This window comes from Schistocerca gregaria, unplaced genomic scaffold (assembly GCF_023897955.1).
Source record: "Schistocerca gregaria isolate iqSchGreg1 unplaced genomic scaffold, iqSchGreg1.2 ptg000582l, whole genome shotgun sequence".
Taxonomy (NCBI): Eukaryota; Metazoa; Arthropoda; class Insecta; order Orthoptera; family Acrididae; genus Schistocerca; species Schistocerca gregaria.
The window spans coordinates 113558-130575 of record NW_026061972.1 but is presented as its reverse complement, the minus strand read 5'-3'; the positions used below and the strand labels follow the sequence as shown (position 1 = coordinate 130575).

The following is a 17018-nucleotide window of genomic DNA, read 5'->3' as shown; positions in this document are numbered from 1 at the left end:
TTGTCTAGTGCTTGCCGTAAGAGGAACACAGTAGGCAACTCCCTGAGAAGTAAGAAAATACGAAAAGTCCTACCGACTGCGTTCCCTTTTTTGTGTCAGGAGGTAAAGAACGTCTCCAACGGAACCGTGAAATGAGCGAAAACGTGGGAAGCATTGCATTCGAAATACTTGTGAATTTTCCAATTGCCCAGTGAGTGTCGACAAAACACGTAACTCCTCTACTCCAACGTATGAGACCTAACGACTGCTGCGGTTTGTTTTTGCATCGTGTGTCAGCATTCTTAGATAGTCTGCTACGAGCTTAGCGCGACACGTTTGTAGACAGCATTCAGGCGACGTTTAATTAGTAACAGCTCGATGCAGCGATAGCACAACTGTGAAGGACATGAGTCAATGTATAGCTGTGCATCGTGGGACGATCTCTAACGTCATGTGAGCCCGGATAGCTCAGTCGGTAGAGCATTAGGCTTTTAACCTAAGGGTCCAGGGTTCAAGTCCCTGTTCGGGCGGAGATTTTAATACTTTGGTAGCGATTCCTCTGGTAGCGTTGGAAACACTACGGAAAAGAATGCAGCTACGCCGTTTTCTGACGCCACAGTGCTTTAAACCGTATCAGTTGCATGTTTCGGGAGAAAATCCCGAACTACGGCAGTCGTGGCCGAGTAGTTAAGGCGTCTGACTCGAAATCAGATTCCCTGTGGGAGCGTAGGTTCGAATCCTACCGGCTGCGTGCGATTTTGCATAAAGAGGAGCAAATATTTTCACACACGTGACGCCATCCTCAACAAGACGAAAATTTCCGTTTTACAGTACTGAGTGTCGCGGCGGCCGCTGCTTTCTGTGGCTACCGGTTCACCTCTCACTGACGCTGGGACTGCAGAAAGCCGTCGCAGGCCCACGAGTGCGCTGCCGTCATTTTCTCGCGTCGACGCCGAGTTCGTGAGTACACAGACGTGCTTGGAAGCGTTGGACAGAGCAAACATTCATTTCTCTCTTTTTTAAGAATCGCAATTCAGTCATTCGAGTGCGGCAAAAGCAATGGTGCAGCGTTTCTTTTCTTAAGATGTCGCAGCTACTTGCAAGTATGTCGACCACTTAAGACGACAGTAAACTAGCGTCAGCGGTGCGTCAGTGGGAAGTCGGTGAAGTCGCCATTGGAGCCACAAGCCAGTAATTACGTCATGCGAATCACTCGCACGCAACGCAGCTGTACGATAGCTCAGTCGGTAGAGCGTTTGATTTTCAACCAAAGGGTGTTGGGTTCAAGGCCATGTCTAGGCGAAAATTAATACAATTTCGTAACGGCTAATGTGCTGGCAATGGAAACACTACAGAAAAGAGTTAGGCCACGCAGCTTTCTGCCATTGGATTGCTTCTAAAGTTGGACTTTCACTTGTCGGAAGACGCTATTGCCACCGGCAGTCGTGGCCGAGTGGTTAAGGCGTCTGACTTGAAATCAGATTCCCTCTGGGAGCGTAGCTTCGAGTCCTGCCGACTGCGAAAATTTTCTCGCTCTCAGAAGATGGACGTTCAGCTGCATCCTAGCAGTTGCGTCTCTACTAAACACGTGGGTCTCCAGCAATGTGCAGTGTTCTTTGGTGCAGCGCTACAGTCGCTCCCAGAAGCCACAGCTCATCTCCTCGTCTCACTGCCGTCCACCAAGTGTCAGTGCAAGTGTCGCCTCTCTGGGCAGTGCAGATGTGTCCATTTTAGCTTGCAGACGGTGACGTGTAGCAATTTATGAGCTAACGCAAGTCAAATGTTTTAGCGTGTGTTTCTGCTAGATACTGGCTCTCACATAGTGGAGAGACTCACTCCTTCTTGTGTCTCGTTCTCTGCACACGAGTTGCACGTGGCATCGATATAGCAAAGGTTTTCTAGCGCCAGCGAAGTCGATATTACATGAATCGAGTCGACATGTTTGCTTCTTACGATGATGGAATCAGAAGAAATGTGTGTGGTACTTCACTGCATCTGCTGCTCGCCTTCCAGCCTCCCTGTGTCTTATCAGACGAAGATGACTGTGAAATTGGCGGCGATTCAGAAGTTTAACGAAGACGCGCAATTGTGCAGACATAGGTGTGAGCCGAAATAGCTCAGTTGGGAGAGCGTTAGACTGAAGATCTAAAGGTCCCTGGTTCGATCCCGGGTTTCGGCAAGTGTTTGTTTTGAAGCTGATGCCAATGGAATTGCTCCGAGTCTGTGATGATGTAAGTACAGCCGAGAACAAAAATGACTCTGTCCTGTAACTGTTCAGGTTGTCTAGTGCTTGCCGTAAGAGGAACACAGTAGGCAACTCCCTGAGAAGTAAGAAAATACGAAAAGTCCTACCGACTGCGTTCCCTTTTTTGTGTCAGGAGGTAAAGAACGTCTCCAACGGAACCGTGAAATGAGCGAAAACGTGGGAAGCATTGCATTCGAAATACTTGTGAATTTTCCAATTGCCCAGTGAGTGTCGACAAAACACGTAACTCCTCTACTCCAACGTATGAGACCTAACGACTGCTGCGGTTTGTTTTTGCATCGTGTGTCAGCATTCTTAGATAGTCTGCTACGAGCTTAGCGCGACACGTTTGTAGACAGCATTCAGGCGACGTTTAATTAGTAACAGCTCGATGCAGCGATAGCACAACTGTGAAGGACATGAGTCAATGTATAGCTGTGCATCGTGGGACGATCTCTAACGTCATGTGAGCCCGGATAGCCCAGTCGGTAGAGCATTAGGCTTTTAACCTAAGGGTCCAGGGTTCAAGTCCCTGTTCGGGCGGAGATTTTAATACTTTGGTAGCGATTCCTCTGGTAGCGGTGGAAACACTACGGAAAAGAATGCAGCTACGCCGTTTTCTGACGCCACAGTGCTTTAAACCGTATCAGTTGCATGTTTCGGGAGAAAATCCCGAACTACGGCAGTCGTGGCCGAGTAGTTAAGGCGTCTGACTCGAAATCAGATTCCCTGTGGGAGCGTAGGTTCGAATCCTACCGGCTGCGTGCGATTTTGCATAAAGAGGAGCAAATATTTTCACACACGTGACGCCATCCTCAACAAGACGAAAATTTCCGTTTTACAGTACTGAGTGTCGCGGCGGCCGCTGCTTTCTGTGGCTACCGGTTCACCTCTCACTGACGCTGGGACTGCAGAAAGCCGTCGCAGGCCCACGAGTGCGCTGCCGTCATTTTCTCGCGTCGACGCCGAGTTCGTGAGTACACAGACGTGCTTGGAAGCGTTGGACAGAGCAAACATTCATTTCTCTCTTTTTTAAGAATCGCAATTCAGTCATTCGAGTGCGGCAAAAGCAATGGTGCAGCGTTTCTTTTCTTAAGATGTCGCAGCTACTTGCAAGTATGTCGACCACTTAAGACGACAGTAAACTAGCGTCAGCGGTGCGTCAGTGGGAAGTCGGTGAAGTCGCCATTGGAGCCACAAGCCAGTAATTACGTCATGCGAATCACTCGCACGCAACGCAGCTGTACGATAGCTCAGTCGGTAGAGCGTTTGATTTTCAACCAAAGGGTGTTGGGTTCAAGGCCATGTCTAGGCGAAAATTAATACAATTTCGTAACGGCTAATGTGCTGGCAATGGAAACACTACAGAAAAGAGTTAGGCCACGCAGCTTTCTGCCATTGGATTGCTTCTAAAGTTGGACTTTCACTTGTCGGAAGACGCTATTGCCACCGGCAGTCGTGGCCGAGTGGTTAAGGCGTCTGACTTGAAATCAGATTCCCTCTGGGAGCGTAGCTTCGAGTCCTGCCGACTGCGAAAATTTTCTCGCTCTCAGAAGATGGACGTTCAGCTGCATCCTAGCAGTTGCGTCTCTACTAAACACGTGGGTCTCCAGCAATGTGCAGTGTTCTTTGGTGCAGCGCTACAGTCGCTCCCAGAAGCCACAGCTCATCTCCTCGTCTCACTGCCGTCCACCAAGTGTCAGTGCAAGTGTCGCCTCTCTGGGCAGTGCAGATGTGTCCATTTTAGCTTGCAGACGGTGACGTGTAGCAATTTATGAGCTAACGCAAGTCAAATGTTTTAGCGTGTGTTTCTGCTAGATACTGGCTCTCACATAGTGGAGAGACTCACTCCTTCTTGTGTCTCGTTCTCTGCACACGAGTTGCACGTGGCATCGATATAGCAAAGGTTTTCTAGCGCCAGCGAAGTCGATATTACATGAATCGAGTCGACATGTTTGCTTCTTACGATGATGGAATCAGAAGAAATGTGTGTGGTACTTCACTGCATCTGCTGCTCGCCTTCCAGCCTCCCTGTGTCTTATCAGACGAAGATGACTGTGAAATTGGCGGCGATTCAGAAGTTTAACGAAGACGCGCAATTGTGCAGACATAGGTGTGAGCCGAAATAGCTCAGTTGGGAGAGCGTTAGACTGAAGATCTAAAGGTCCCTGGTTCGATCCCGGGTTTCGGCAAGTGTTTGTTTTGAAGCTGATGCCAATGGAATTGCTCCGAGTCTGTGATGATGTAAGTACAGCCGAGAACAAAAATGACTCTGTCCTGTAACTGTTCAGGTTGTCTAGTGCTTGCCGTAAGAGGAACACAGTAGGCAACTCCCTGAGAAGTAAGAAAATACGAAAAGTCCTACCGACTGCGTTCCCTTTTTTGTGTCAGGAGGTAAAGAACGTCTCCAACGGAACCGTGAAATGAGCGAAAACGTGGGAAGCATTGCATTCGAAATACTTGTGAATTTTCCAATTGCCCAGTGAGTGTCGACAAAACACGTAACTCCTCTACTCCAACGTATGAGACCTAACGACTGCTGCGGTTTGTTTTTGCATCGTGTGTCAGCATTCTTAGATAGTCTGCTACGAGCTTAGCGTGACACGTTTGTAGACAGCATTCAGGCGACGTTTAATTAGTAACAGCTCGATGCAGCGATAGCACAACTGTGAAGGACATGAGTCAATGTATAGCTGTGCATCGTGGGACGATCTCTAACGTCATGTGAGCCCGGATAGCTCAGTCGGTAGAGCATTAGGCTTTTAACCTAAGGGTCCAGGGTTCAAGTCCCTGTTCGGGCGGAGATTTTAATACTTTGGTAGCGATTCCTCTGGTAGCGGTGGAAACACTACGGAAAAGAATGCAGCTACGCCGTTTTCTGACGCCACAGTGCTTTAAACCGTATCAGTTGCATGTTTCGGGAGAAAATCCCGAACTACGGCAGTCGTGGCCGAGTAGTTAAGGCGTCTGACTCGAAATCAGATTCCCTGTGGGAGCGTAGGTTCGAATCCTACCGGCTGCGTGCGATTTTGCATAAAGAGGAGCAAATATTTTCACACACGTGACGCCATCCTCAACAAGACGAAAATTTCCGTTTTACAGTACTGAGTGTCGCGGCGGCCGCTGCTTTCTGTGGCTACCGGTTCACCTCTCACTGACGCTGGGACTGCAGAAAGCCGTCGCAGGCCCACGAGTGCGCTGCCGTCATTTTCTCGCGTCGACGCCGAGTTCGTGAGTACACAGACGTGCTTGGAAGCGTTGGACAGAGCAAACATTCATTTCTCTCTTTTTTAAGAATCGCAATTCAGTCATTCGAGTGCGGCAAAAGCAATGGTGCAGCGTTTCTTTTCTTAAGATGTCGCAGCTACTTGCAAGTATGTCGACCACTTAAGACGACAGTAAACTAGCGTCAGCGGTGCGTCAGTGGGAAGTCGGTGAAGTCGCCATTGGAGCCACAAGCCAGTAATTACGTCATGCGAATCACTCGCACGCAACGCAGCTGTACGATAGCTCAGTCGGTAGAGCGTTTGATTTTCAACCAAAGGGTGTTGGGTTCAAGGCCATGTCTAGGCGAAAATTAATACAATTTCGTAACGGCTAATGTGCTGGCAATGGAAACACTACAGAAAAGAGTTAGGCCACGCAGCTTTCTGCCATTGGATTGCTTCTAAAGTTGGACTTTCACTTGTCGGAAGTCGCTATTGCCACCGGCAGTCGTGGCCGAGTGGTTAAGGCGTCTGACTTGAAATCAGATTCCCTCTGGGAGCGTAGGTTCGAGTCCTGCCGACTGCGAAAATTTTCTCGCTCTCAGAAGATGGACGTTCAGCTGCATCCTAGCAGTTGCGTCTCTACTAAACACGTGGGTCTCCAGCAATGTGCAGTGTTCTTTGGTGCAGCGCTACAGTCGCTCCCAGAAGCCACAGCTCATCTCCTCGTCTCACTGCCGTCCACCAAGTGTCAGTGCAAGTGTCGCCTCTCTGGGCAGTGCAGATGTGTCCATTTTAGCTTGCAGACGGTGACGTGTAGCAATTTATGAGCTAACGCAAGTCAAATGTTTTAGCGTGTGTTTCTGCTAGATACTGGCTCTCACATAGTGGAGAGACTCACTCCTTCTTGTGTCTCGTTCTCTGCACACGAGTTGCACGTGGCATCGATATAGCAAAGGTTTTCTAGCGCCAGCGAAGTCGATATTACATGAATCGAGTCGACATGTTTGCTTCTTACGATGATGGAATCAGAAGAAATGTGTGTGGTACTTCACTGCATCTGCTGCTCGCCTTCCAGCCTCCCTGTGTCTTATCAGACGAAGATGACTGTGAAATTGGCGGCGATTCAGAAGTTTAACGAAGACGCGCAATTGTGCAGACATAGGTGTGAGCCGAAATAGCTCAGTTGGGAGAGCGTTAGACTGAAGATCTAAAGGTCCCTGGTTCGATCCCGGGTTTCGGCAAGTGTTTGTTTTGAAGCTGATGCCAATGGAATTGCTCCGAGTCTGTGATGATGTAAGTACAGCCGAGAACAAAAATGACTCTGTCCTGTAACTGTTCAGGTTGTCTAGTGCTTGCCGTAAGAGGAACACAGTAGGCAACTCCCTGAGAAGTAAGAAAATACGAAAAGTCCTACCGACTGCGTTCCCTTTTTTGTGTCAGGAGGTAAAGAACGTCTCCAACGGAACCGTGAAATGAGCGAAAACGTGGGAAGCATTGCATTCGAAATACTTGTGAATTTTCCAATTGCCCAGTGAGTGTCGACAAAACACGTAACTCCTCTACTCCAACGTATGAGACCTAACGACTGCTGCGGTTTGTTTTTGCATCGTGTGTCAGCATTCTTAGATAGTCTGCTACGAGCTTAGCGCGACACGTTTGTAGACAGCATTCAGGCGACGTTTAATTAGTAACAGCTCGATGCAGCGATAGCACAACTGTGAAGGACATGAGTCAATGTATAGCTGTGCATCGTGGGACGATCTCTAACGTCATGTGAGCCCGGATAGCCCAGTCGGTAGAGCATTAGGCTTTTAACCTAAGGGTCCAGGGTTCAAGTCCCTGTTCGGGCGGAGATTTTAATACTTTGGTAGCGATTCCTCTGGTAGCGGTGGAAACACTACGGAAAAGAATGCAGCTACGCCGTTTTCTGACGCCACAGTGCTTTAAACCGTATCAGTTGCATGTTTCGGGAGAAAATCCCGAACTACGGCAGTCGTGGCCGAGTAGTTAAGGCGTCTGACTCGAAATCAGATTCCCTGTGGGAGCGTAGGTTCGAATCCTACCGGCTGCGTGCGATTTTGCATAAAGAGGAGCAAATATTTTCACACACGTGACGCCATCCTCAACAAGACGAAAATTTCCGTTTTACAGTACTGAGTGTCGCGGCGGCCGCTGCTTTCTGTGGCTACCGGTTCACCTCTCACTGACGCTGGGACTGCAGAAAGCCGTCGCAGGCCCACGAGTGCGCTGCCGTCATTTTCTCGCGTCGACGCCGAGTTCGTGAGTACACAGACGTGCTTGGAAGCGTTGGACAGAGCAAACATTCATTTCTCTCTTTTTTAAGAATCGCAATTCAGTCATTCGAGTGCGGCAAAAGCAATGGTGCAGCGTTTCTTTTCTTAAGATGTCGCAGCTACTTGCAAGTATGTCGACCACTTAAGACGACAGTAAACTAGCGTCAGCGGTGCGTCAGTGGGAAGTCGGTGAAGTCGCCATTGGAGCCACAAGCCAGTAATTACGTCATGCGAATCACTCGCACGCAACGCAGCTGTACGATAGCTCAGTCGGTAGAGCGTTTGATTTTCAACCAAAGGGTGTTGGGTTCAAGGCCATGTCTAGGCGAAAATTAATACAATTTCGTAACGGCTAATGTGCTGGCAATGGAAACACTACAGAAAAGAGTTAGGCCACGCAGCTTTCTGCCATTGGATTGCTTCTAAAGTTGGACTTTCACTTGTCGGAAGTCGCTATTGCCACCGGCAGTCGTGGCCGAGTGGTTAAGGCGTCTGACTTGAAATCAGATTCCCTCTGGGAGCGTAGGTTCGAGTCCTGCCGACTGCGAAAATTTTCTCGCTCTCAGAAGATGGACGTTCAGCTGCATCCTAGCAGTTGCGTCTCTACTAAACACGTGGGTCTCCAGCAATGTGCAGTGTTCTTTGGTGCAGCGCTACAGTCGCTCCCAGAAGCCACAGCTCATCTCCTCGTCTCACTGCCGTCCACCAAGTGTCAGTGCAAGTGTCGCCTCTCTGGGCAGTGCAGATGTGTCCATTTTAGCTTGCAGACGGTGACGTGTAGCAATTTATGAGCTAACGCAAGTCAAATGTTTTAGCGTGTGTTTCTGCTAGATACTGGCTCTCACATAGTGGAGAGACTCACTCCTTCTTGTGTCTCGTTCTCTGCACACGAGTTGCACGTGGCATCGATATAGCAAAGGTTTTCTAGCGCCAGCGAAGTCGATATTACATGAATCGAGTCGACATGTTTGCTTCTTACGATGATGGAATCAGAAGAAATGTGTGTGGTACTTCACTGCATCTGCTGCTCGCCTTCCAGCCTCCCTGTGTCTTATCAGACGAAGATGACTGTGAAATTGGCGGCGATTCAGAAGTTTAACGAAGACGCGCAATTGTGCAGACATAGGTGTGAGCCGAAATAGCTCAGTTGGGAGAGCGTTAGACTGAAGATCTAAAGGTCCCTGGTTCGATCCCGGGTTTCGGCAAGTGTTTGTTTTGAAGCTGATGCCAATGGAATTGCTCCGAGTCTGTGATGATGTAAGTACAGCCGAGAACAAAAATGACTCTGTCCTGTAACTGTTCAGGTTGTCTAGTGCTTGCCGTAAGAGGAACACAGTAGGCAACTCCCTGAGAAGTAAGAAAATACGAAAAGTCCTACCGACTGCGTTCCCTTTTTTGTGTCAGGAGGTAAAGAACGTCTCCAACGGAACCGTGAAATGAGCGAAAACGTGGGAAGCATTGCATTCGAAATACTTGTGAATTTTCCAATTGCCCAGTGAGTGTCGACAAAACACGTAACTCCTCTACTCCAACGTATGAGACCTAACGACTGCTGCGGTTTGTTTTTGCATCGTGTGTCAGCATTCTTAGATAGTCTGCTACGAGCTTAGCGCGACACGTTTGTAGACAGCATTCAGGCGACGTTTAATTAGTAACAGCTCGATGCAGCGATAGCACAACTGTGAAGGACATGAGTCAATGTATAGCTGTGCATCGTGGGACGATCTCTAACGTCATGTGAGCCCGGATAGCCCAGTCGGTAGAGCATTAGGCTTTTAACCTAAGGGTCCAGGGTTCAAGTCCCTGTTCGGGCGGAGATTTTAATACTTTGGTAGCGATTCCTCTGGTAGCGGTGGAAACACTACGGAAAAGAATGCAGCTACGCCGTTTTCTGACGCCACAGTGCTTTAAACCGTATCAGTTGCATGTTTCGGGAGAAAATCCCGAACTACGGCAGTCGTGGCCGAGTAGTTAAGGCGTCTGACTCGAAATCAGATTCCCTGTGGGAGCGTAGGTTCGAATCCTACCGGCTGCGTGCGATTTTGCATAAAGAGGAGCAAATATTTTCACACACGTGACGCCATCCTCAACAAGACGAAAATTTCCGTTTTACAGTACTGAGTGTCGCGGCGGCCGCTGCTTTCTGTGGCTACCGGTTCACCTCTCACTGACGCTGGGACTGCAGAAAGCCGTCGCAGGCCCACGAGTGCGCTGCCGTCATTTTCTCGCGTCGACGCCGAGTTCGTGAGTACACAGACGTGCTTGGAAGCGTTGGACAGAGCAAACATTCATTTCTCTCTTTTTTAAGAATCGCAATTCAGTCATTCGAGTGCGGCAAAAGCAATGGTGCAGCGTTTCTTTTCTTAAGATGTCGCAGCTACTTGCAAGTATGTCGACCACTTAAGACGACAGTAAACTAGCGTCAGCGGTGCGTCAGTGGGAAGTCGGTGAAGTCGCCATTGGAGCCACAAGCCAGTAATTACGTCATGCGAATCACTCGCACGCAACGCAGCTGTACGATAGCTCAGTCGGTAGAGCGTTTGATTTTCAACCAAAGGGTGTTGGGTTCAAGGCCATGTCTAGGCGAAAATTAATACAATTTCGTAACGGCTAATGTGCTGGCAATGGAAACACTACAGAAAAGAGTTAGGCCACGCAGCTTTCTGCCATTGGATTGCTTCTAAAGTTGGACTTTCACTTGTCGGAAGACGCTATTGCCACCGGCAGTCGTGGCCGAGTGGTTAAGGCGTCTGACTTGAAATCAGATTCCCTCTGGGAGCGTAGCTTCGAGTCCTGCCGACTGCGAAAATTTTCTCGCTCTCAGAAGATGGACGTTCAGCTGCATCCTAGCAGTTGCGTCTCTACTAAACACGTGGGTCTCCAGCAATGTGCAGTGTTCTTTGGTGCAGCGCTACAGTCGCTCCCAGAAGCCACAGCTCATCTCCTCGTCTCACTGCCGTCCACCAAGTGTCAGTGCAAGTGTCGCCTCTCTGGGCAGTGCAGATGTGTCCATTTTAGCTTGCAGACGGTGACGTGTAGCAATTTATGAGCTAACGCAAGTCAAATGTTTTAGCGTGTGTTTCTGCTAGATACTGGCTCTCACATAGTGGAGAGACTCACTCCTTCTTGTGTCTCGTTCTCTGCACACGAGTTGCACGTGGCATCGATATAGCAAAGGTTTTCTAGCGCCAGCGAAGTCGATATTACATGAATCGAGTCGACATGTTTGCTTCTTACGATGATGGAATCAGAAGAAATGTGTGTGGTACTTCACTGCATCTGCTGCTCGCCTTCCAGCCTCCCTGTGTCTTATCAGACGAAGATCACTGTGAAATTGGCGGCGATTCAGAAGTTTAACGAATACGCGCAATTGTGCAGACATAGGTGTGAGCCGAAATAGCTCAGTTGGGAGAGCGTTAGACTGAAGATCTAAAGGTCCCTGGTTCGATCCCGGGTTTCGGCAAGTGTTTGTTTTGAAGCTGATGCCAATGGAATTGCTCCGAGTCTGTGATGATGTAAGTACAGCCGAGAACAAAAATGACTCTGTCCTGTAACTGTTCAGGTTGTCTAGTGCTTGCCGTAAGAGGAACACAGTAGGCAACTCCCTGAGAAGTAAGAAAATACGAAAAGTCCTACCGACTGCGTTCCCTTTTTTGTGTCAGGAGGTAAAGAACGTCTCCAACGGAACCGTGAAATGAGCGAAAACGTGGGAAGCATTGCATTCGAAATACTTGTGAATTTTCCAATTGCCCAGTGAGTGTCGACAAAACACGTAACTCCTCTACTCCAACGTATGAGACCTAACGACTGCTGCGGTTTGTTTTTGCATCGTGTGTCAGCATTCTTAGATAGTCTGCTACGAGCTTAGCGCGACACGTTTGTAGACAGCATTCAGGCGACGTTTAATTAGTAACAGCTCGATGCAGCGATAGCACAACTGTGAAGGACATGAGTCAATGTATAGCTGTGCATCGTGGGACGATCTCTAACGTCATGTGAGCCCGGATAGCTCAGTCGGTAGAGCATTAGGCTTTTAACCTAAGGGTCCAGGGTTCAAGTCCCTGTTCGGGCGGAGATTTTAATACTTTGGTAGCGATTCCTCTGGTAGCGGTGGAAACACTACGGAAAAGAATGCAGCTACGCCGTTTTCTGACGCCACAGTGCTTTAAACCGTATCAGTTGCATGTTTCGGGAGAAAATCCCGAACTACGGCAGTCGTGGCCGAGTAGTTAAGGCGTCTGACTCGAAATCAGATTCCCTGTGGGAGCGTAGGTTCGAATCCTACCGGCTGCGTGCGATTTTGCATAAAGAGGAGCAAATATTTTCACACACGTGACGCCATCCTCAACAAGACGAAAATTTCCGTTTTACAGTACTGAGTGTCGCGGCGGCCGCTGCTTTCTGTGGCTACCGGTTCACCTCTCACTGACGCTGGGACTGCAGAAAGCCGTCGCAGGCCCACGAGTGCGCTGCCGTCATTTTCTCGCGTCGACGCCGAGTTCGTGAGTACACAGACGTGCTTGGAAGCGTTGGACAGAGCAAACATTCATTTCTCTCTTTTTTAAGAATCGCAATTCAGTCATTCGAGTGCGGCAAAAGCAATGGTGCAGCGTTTCTTTTCTTAAGATGTCGCAGCTACTTGCAAGTATGTCGACCACTTAAGACGACAGTAAACTAGCGTCAGCGGTGCGTCAGTGGGAAGTCGGTGAAGTCGCCATTGGAGCCACAAGCCAGTAATTACGTCATGCGAATCACTCGCACGCAACGCAGCTGTACGATAGCTCAGTCGGTAGAGCGTTTGATTTTCAACCAAAGGGTGTTGGGTTCAAGGCCATGTCTAGGCGAAAATTAATACAATTTCGTAACGGCTAATGTGCTGGCAATGGAAACACTACAGAAAAGAGTTAGGCCACGCAGCTTTCTGCCATTGGATTGCTTCTAAAGTTGGACTTTCACTTGTCGGAAGACGCTATTGCCACCGGCAGTCGTGGCCGAGTGGTTAAGGCGTCTGACTTGAAATCAGATTCCCTCTGGGAGCGTAGGTTCGAGTCCTGCCGACTGCGAAAATTTTCTTGCTCTCAGAAGATGGACGTTCAGCTGCATCCTAGCAGTTGCGTCTCTACTAAACACGTGGGTCTCCAGCAATGTGCAGTGTTCTTTGGTGCAGCGCTACAGTCGCTCCCAGAAGCCACAGCTCATCTCCTCGTCTCACTGCCGTCCACCAAGTGTCAGTGCAAGTGTCGCCTCTCTGGGCAGTGCAGATGTGTCCATTTTAGCTTGCAGACGGTGACGTGTAGCAATTTATGAGCTAACGCAAGTCAAATGTTTTAGCGTGTGTTTCTGCTAGATACTGGCTCTCACATAGTGGAGAGACTCACTCCTTCTTGTGTCTCGTTCTCTGCACACGAGTTGCACGTGGCATCGATATAGCAAAGGTTTTCTAGCGCCAGCGAAGTCGATATTACATGAATCGAGTCGACATGTTTGCTTCTTACGATGATGGAATCAGAAGAAATGTGTGTGGTACTTCACTGCATCTGCTGCTCGCCTTCCAGCCTCCCTGTGTCTTATCAGACGAAGATCACTGTGAAATTGGCGGCGATTCAGAAGTTTAACGAAGACGCGCAATTGTGCAGACATAGGTGTGAGCCGAAATAGCTCAGTTGGGAGAGCGTTAGACTGAAGATCTAAAGGTCCCTGGTTCGATCCCGGGTTTCGGCAAGTGTTTGTTTTGAAGCTGATGCCAATGGAATTGCTCCGAGTCTGTGATGATGTAAGTACAGCCGAGAACAAAAATGACTCTGTCCTGTAACTGTTCAGGTTGTCTAGTGCTTGCCGTAAGAGGAACACAGTAGGCAACTCCCTGAGAAGTAAGAAAATACGAAAAGTCCTACCGACTGCGTTCCCTTTTTTGTGTCAGGAGGTAAAGAACGTCTCCAACGGAACCGTGAAATGAGCGAAAACGTGGGAAGCATTGCATTCGAAATACTTGTGAATTTTCCAATTGCCCAGTGAGTGTCGACAAAACACGTAACTCCTCTACTCCAACGTATGAGACCTAACGACTGCTGCGGTTTGTTTTTGCATCGTGTGTCAGCATTCTTAGATAGTCTGCTACGAGCTTAGCGCGACACGTTTGTAGACAGCATTCAGGCGACGTTTAATTAGTAACAGCTCGATGCAGCGATAGCACAACTGTGAAGGACATGAGTCAATGTATAGCTGTGCATCGTGGGACGATCTCTAACATCATGTGAGCCCGGATAGCTCAGTCGGTAGAGCATTAGGCTTTTAACCTAAGGGTCCAGGGTTCAAGTCCCTGTTCGGGCGGAGATTTTAATACTTTGGTAGCGATTCCTCTGGTAGCGGTGGAAACACTACGGAAAAGAATGCAGCTACGCCGTTTTCTGACGCCACAGTGCTTTAAACCGTATCAGTTGCATGTTTCGGGAGAAAATCCCGAACTACGGCAGTCGTGGCCGAGTAGTTAAGGCGTCTGACTCGAAATCAGATTCCCTGTGGGAGCGTAGGTTCGAATCCTACCGGCTGCGTGCGATTTTGCATAAAGAGGAGCAAATATTTTCACACACGTGACGCCATCCTCAACAAGACGAAAATTTCCGTTTTACAGTACTGAGTGTCGCGGCGGCCGCTGCTTTCTGTGGCTACCGGTTCACCTCTCACTGACGCTGGGACTGCAGAAAGCCGTCGCAGGCCCACGAGTGCGCTGCCGTCATTTTCTCGCGTCGACGCCGAGTTCGTGAGTACACAGACGTGCTTGGAAGCGTTGGACAGAGCAAACATTCATTTCTCTCTTTTTTAAGAATCGCAATTCAGTCATTCGAGTGCGGCAAAAGCAATGGTGCAGCGTTTCTTTTCTTAAGATCTCGCAGCTACTTGCAAGTATGTCGACCACTTAAGACGACAGTAAACTAGCGTCAGCGGTGCGTCAGTGGGAAGTCGGTGAAGTCGCCATTGGAGCCACAAGCCAGTAATTACGTCATGCGAATCACTCGCACGCAACGCAGCTGTACGATAGCTCAGTCGGTAGAGCGTTTGATTTTCAACCAAAGGGTGTTGGGTTCAAGGCCATGTCTAGGCGAAAATTAATACAATTTCGTAACGGCTAATGTGCTGGCAATGGAAACACTACAGAAAAGAGTTAGGCCACGCAGCTTTCTGCCATTGGATTGCTTCTAAAGTTGGACTTTCACTTGTCGGAAGACGCTATTGCCACCGGCAGTCGTGGCCGAGTGGTTAAGGCGTCTGACTTGAAATCAGATTCCCTCTGGGAGCGTAGCTTCGAGTCCTGCCGACTGCGAAAATTTTCTCGCTCTCAGAAGATGGACGTTCAGCTGCATCCTAGCAGTTGCGTCTCTACTAAACACGTGGGTCTCCAGCAATGTGCAGTGTTCTTTGGTGCAGCGCTACAGTCGCTCCCAGAAGCCACAGCTCATCTCCTCGTCTCACTGCCGTCCACCAAGTGTCAGTGCAAGTGTCGCCTCTCTGGGCAGTGCAGATGTGTCCATTTTAGCTTGCAGACGGTGACGTGTAGCAATTTATGAGCTAACGCAAGTCAAATGTTTTAGCGTGTGTTTCTGCTAGATACTGGCTCTCACATAGTGGAGAGACTCACTCCTTCTTGTGTCTCGTTCTCTGCACACGAGTTGCACGTGGCATCGATATAGCAAAGGTTTTCTAGCGCCAGCGAAGTCGATATTACATGAATCGAGTCGACATGTTTGCTTCTTACGATGATGGAATCAGAAGAAATGTGTGTGGTACTTCACTGCATCTGCTGCTCGCCTTCCAGCCTCCCTGTGTCTTATCAGACGAAGATCACTGTGAAATTGGCGGCGATTCAGAAGTTTAACGAAGACGCGCAATTGTGCAGACATAGGTGTGAGCCGAAATAGCTCAGTTGGGAGAGCGTTAGACTGAAGATCTAAAGGTCCCTGGTTCGATCCCGGGTTTCGGCAAGTGTTTGTTTTGAAGCTGATGCCAATGGAATTGCTCCGAGTCTGTGATGATGTAAGTACAGCCGAGAACAAAAATGACTCTGTCCTGTAACTGTTCAGGTTGTCTAGTGCTTGCCGTAAGAGGAACACAGTAGGCAACTCCCTGAGAAGTAAGAAAATACGAAAAGTCCTACCGACTGCGTTCCCTTTTTTGTGTCAGGAGGTAAAGAACGTCTCCAACGGAACCGTGAAATGAGCGAAAACGTGGGAAGCATTGCATTCGAAATACTTGTGAATTTTCCAATTGCCCAGTGAGTGTCGACAAAACACGTAACTCCTCTACTCCAACGTATGAGACCTAACGACTGCTGCGGTTTGTTTTTGCATCGTGTGTCAGCATTCTTAGATAGTCTGCTACGAGCTTAGCGCGACACGTTTGTAGACAGCATTCAGGCGACGTTTAATTAGTAACAGCTCGATGCAGCGATAGCACAACTGTGAAGGACATGAGTCAATGTATAGCTGTGCATCGTGGGACGATCTCTAACATCATGTGAGCCCGGATAGCTCAGTCGGTAGAGCATTAGGCTTTTAACCTAAGGGTCCAGGGTTCAAGTCCCTGTTCGGGCGGAGATTTTAATACTTTGGTAGCGATTCCTCTGGTAGCGGTGGAAACACTACGGAAAAGAATGCAGCTACGCCGTTTTCTGACGCCACAGTGCTTTAAACCGTATCAGTTGCATGTTTCGGGAGAAAATCCCGAACTACGGCAGTCGTGGCCGAGTAGTTAAGGCGTCTGACTCGAAATCAGATTCCCTGTGGGAGCGTAGGTTCGAATCCTACCGGCTGCGTGCGATTTTGCATAAAGAGGAGCAAATATTTTCACACACGTGACGCCATCCTCAACAAGACGAAAATTTCCGTTTTACAGTACTGAGTGTCGCGGCGGCCGCTGCTTTCTGTGGCTACCGGTTCACCTCTCACTGACGCTGGGACTGCAGAAAGCCGTCGCAGGCCCACGAGTGCGCTGCCGTCATTTTCTCGCGTCGACGCCGAGTTCGTGAGTACACAGACGTGCTTGGAAGCGTTGGACAGAGCAAACATTCATTTCTCTCTTTTTTAAGAATCGCAATTCAGTCATTCGAGTGCGGCAAAAGCAATGGTGCAGCGTTTCTTTTCTTAAGATCTCGCAGCTACTTGCAAGTATGTCGACCACTTAAGACGACAGTAAACTAGCGTCAGCGGTGCGTCAGTGGGAAGTCGGTGAAGTCGCCATTGGAGCCACAAGCCAGTAATTACGTCATGCGAATCACTCGCACGCAACGCAGCTGTA

The 17018-nt window shown here is 49.0% G+C and overlaps 30 non-coding genes across 30 annotated transcripts; all 30 read left to right on the top strand.

Moving 5' to 3' along the window:
• The first annotated feature begins 436 nt into the window (after nucleotides 1-436).
• Nucleotides 437-509, top strand: Trnak-uuu (transfer RNA lysine (anticodon UUU)). Its single transcript has one exon. It is a non-coding gene; the product is annotated as a tRNA-Lys (tRNA).
• A 139-nt stretch (nucleotides 510-648) lies between these two features.
• Trnas-cga (transfer RNA serine (anticodon CGA)) lies at nucleotides 649-730 on the top strand. Its single transcript has one exon. It is a non-coding gene; the product is annotated as a tRNA-Ser (tRNA).
• Nucleotides 731-1418: 688 nt separating this feature from the next.
• Trnas-uga (transfer RNA serine (anticodon UGA)) lies at nucleotides 1419-1500 on the top strand. The gene has a single exon. It is a non-coding gene; the product is annotated as a tRNA-Ser (tRNA).
• Nucleotides 1501-2085: 585 nt separating this feature from the next.
• On the top strand, nucleotides 2086-2158 carry Trnaf-gaa (transfer RNA phenylalanine (anticodon GAA)). The gene has a single exon. It is a non-coding gene; the product is annotated as a tRNA-Phe (tRNA).
• A 536-nt stretch (nucleotides 2159-2694) lies between these two features.
• Trnak-uuu (transfer RNA lysine (anticodon UUU)) lies at nucleotides 2695-2767 on the top strand. The gene has a single exon. It is a non-coding gene; the product is annotated as a tRNA-Lys (tRNA).
• Nucleotides 2768-2906: 139 nt separating this feature from the next.
• Trnas-cga (transfer RNA serine (anticodon CGA)) lies at nucleotides 2907-2988 on the top strand. The gene has a single exon. It is a non-coding gene; the product is annotated as a tRNA-Ser (tRNA).
• Nucleotides 2989-3676: 688 nt separating this feature from the next.
• On the top strand, nucleotides 3677-3758 carry Trnas-uga (transfer RNA serine (anticodon UGA)). The gene has a single exon. It is a non-coding gene; the product is annotated as a tRNA-Ser (tRNA).
• A 585-nt stretch (nucleotides 3759-4343) lies between these two features.
• Nucleotides 4344-4416, top strand: Trnaf-gaa (transfer RNA phenylalanine (anticodon GAA)). The gene has a single exon. It is a non-coding gene; the product is annotated as a tRNA-Phe (tRNA).
• Nucleotides 4417-4952: 536 nt separating this feature from the next.
• On the top strand, nucleotides 4953-5025 carry Trnak-uuu (transfer RNA lysine (anticodon UUU)). The gene has a single exon. It is a non-coding gene; the product is annotated as a tRNA-Lys (tRNA).
• Nucleotides 5026-5164: 139 nt separating this feature from the next.
• Trnas-cga (transfer RNA serine (anticodon CGA)) lies at nucleotides 5165-5246 on the top strand. The gene has a single exon. It is a non-coding gene; the product is annotated as a tRNA-Ser (tRNA).
• Nucleotides 5247-5934: 688 nt separating this feature from the next.
• Nucleotides 5935-6016, top strand: Trnas-uga (transfer RNA serine (anticodon UGA)). Its single transcript has one exon. It is a non-coding gene; the product is annotated as a tRNA-Ser (tRNA).
• Nucleotides 6017-6601: 585 nt separating this feature from the next.
• Trnaf-gaa (transfer RNA phenylalanine (anticodon GAA)) lies at nucleotides 6602-6674 on the top strand. Its single transcript has one exon. It is a non-coding gene; the product is annotated as a tRNA-Phe (tRNA).
• Nucleotides 6675-7210: 536 nt separating this feature from the next.
• Trnak-uuu (transfer RNA lysine (anticodon UUU)) lies at nucleotides 7211-7283 on the top strand. The gene has a single exon. It is a non-coding gene; the product is annotated as a tRNA-Lys (tRNA).
• Nucleotides 7284-7422: 139 nt separating this feature from the next.
• On the top strand, nucleotides 7423-7504 carry Trnas-cga (transfer RNA serine (anticodon CGA)). Its single transcript has one exon. It is a non-coding gene; the product is annotated as a tRNA-Ser (tRNA).
• A 688-nt stretch (nucleotides 7505-8192) lies between these two features.
• Trnas-uga (transfer RNA serine (anticodon UGA)) lies at nucleotides 8193-8274 on the top strand. The gene has a single exon. It is a non-coding gene; the product is annotated as a tRNA-Ser (tRNA).
• Nucleotides 8275-8859: 585 nt separating this feature from the next.
• On the top strand, nucleotides 8860-8932 carry Trnaf-gaa (transfer RNA phenylalanine (anticodon GAA)). Its single transcript has one exon. It is a non-coding gene; the product is annotated as a tRNA-Phe (tRNA).
• A 536-nt stretch (nucleotides 8933-9468) lies between these two features.
• Nucleotides 9469-9541, top strand: Trnak-uuu (transfer RNA lysine (anticodon UUU)). Its single transcript has one exon. It is a non-coding gene; the product is annotated as a tRNA-Lys (tRNA).
• A 139-nt stretch (nucleotides 9542-9680) lies between these two features.
• Trnas-cga (transfer RNA serine (anticodon CGA)) lies at nucleotides 9681-9762 on the top strand. The gene has a single exon. It is a non-coding gene; the product is annotated as a tRNA-Ser (tRNA).
• A 688-nt stretch (nucleotides 9763-10450) lies between these two features.
• On the top strand, nucleotides 10451-10532 carry Trnas-uga (transfer RNA serine (anticodon UGA)). The gene has a single exon. It is a non-coding gene; the product is annotated as a tRNA-Ser (tRNA).
• A 585-nt stretch (nucleotides 10533-11117) lies between these two features.
• Trnaf-gaa (transfer RNA phenylalanine (anticodon GAA)) lies at nucleotides 11118-11190 on the top strand. Its single transcript has one exon. It is a non-coding gene; the product is annotated as a tRNA-Phe (tRNA).
• A 536-nt stretch (nucleotides 11191-11726) lies between these two features.
• On the top strand, nucleotides 11727-11799 carry Trnak-uuu (transfer RNA lysine (anticodon UUU)). Its single transcript has one exon. It is a non-coding gene; the product is annotated as a tRNA-Lys (tRNA).
• A 139-nt stretch (nucleotides 11800-11938) lies between these two features.
• On the top strand, nucleotides 11939-12020 carry Trnas-cga (transfer RNA serine (anticodon CGA)). Its single transcript has one exon. It is a non-coding gene; the product is annotated as a tRNA-Ser (tRNA).
• A 688-nt stretch (nucleotides 12021-12708) lies between these two features.
• Nucleotides 12709-12790, top strand: Trnas-uga (transfer RNA serine (anticodon UGA)). The gene has a single exon. It is a non-coding gene; the product is annotated as a tRNA-Ser (tRNA).
• A 585-nt stretch (nucleotides 12791-13375) lies between these two features.
• Trnaf-gaa (transfer RNA phenylalanine (anticodon GAA)) lies at nucleotides 13376-13448 on the top strand. Its single transcript has one exon. It is a non-coding gene; the product is annotated as a tRNA-Phe (tRNA).
• A 536-nt stretch (nucleotides 13449-13984) lies between these two features.
• Trnak-uuu (transfer RNA lysine (anticodon UUU)) lies at nucleotides 13985-14057 on the top strand. Its single transcript has one exon. It is a non-coding gene; the product is annotated as a tRNA-Lys (tRNA).
• Nucleotides 14058-14196: 139 nt separating this feature from the next.
• Trnas-cga (transfer RNA serine (anticodon CGA)) lies at nucleotides 14197-14278 on the top strand. Its single transcript has one exon. It is a non-coding gene; the product is annotated as a tRNA-Ser (tRNA).
• Nucleotides 14279-14966: 688 nt separating this feature from the next.
• Trnas-uga (transfer RNA serine (anticodon UGA)) lies at nucleotides 14967-15048 on the top strand. The gene has a single exon. It is a non-coding gene; the product is annotated as a tRNA-Ser (tRNA).
• Nucleotides 15049-15633: 585 nt separating this feature from the next.
• Trnaf-gaa (transfer RNA phenylalanine (anticodon GAA)) lies at nucleotides 15634-15706 on the top strand. The gene has a single exon. It is a non-coding gene; the product is annotated as a tRNA-Phe (tRNA).
• A 536-nt stretch (nucleotides 15707-16242) lies between these two features.
• Trnak-uuu (transfer RNA lysine (anticodon UUU)) lies at nucleotides 16243-16315 on the top strand. The gene has a single exon. It is a non-coding gene; the product is annotated as a tRNA-Lys (tRNA).
• Nucleotides 16316-16454: 139 nt separating this feature from the next.
• Nucleotides 16455-16536, top strand: Trnas-cga (transfer RNA serine (anticodon CGA)). The gene has a single exon. It is a non-coding gene; the product is annotated as a tRNA-Ser (tRNA).
• Nucleotides 16537-17018: the final 482 nt, after the last annotated feature.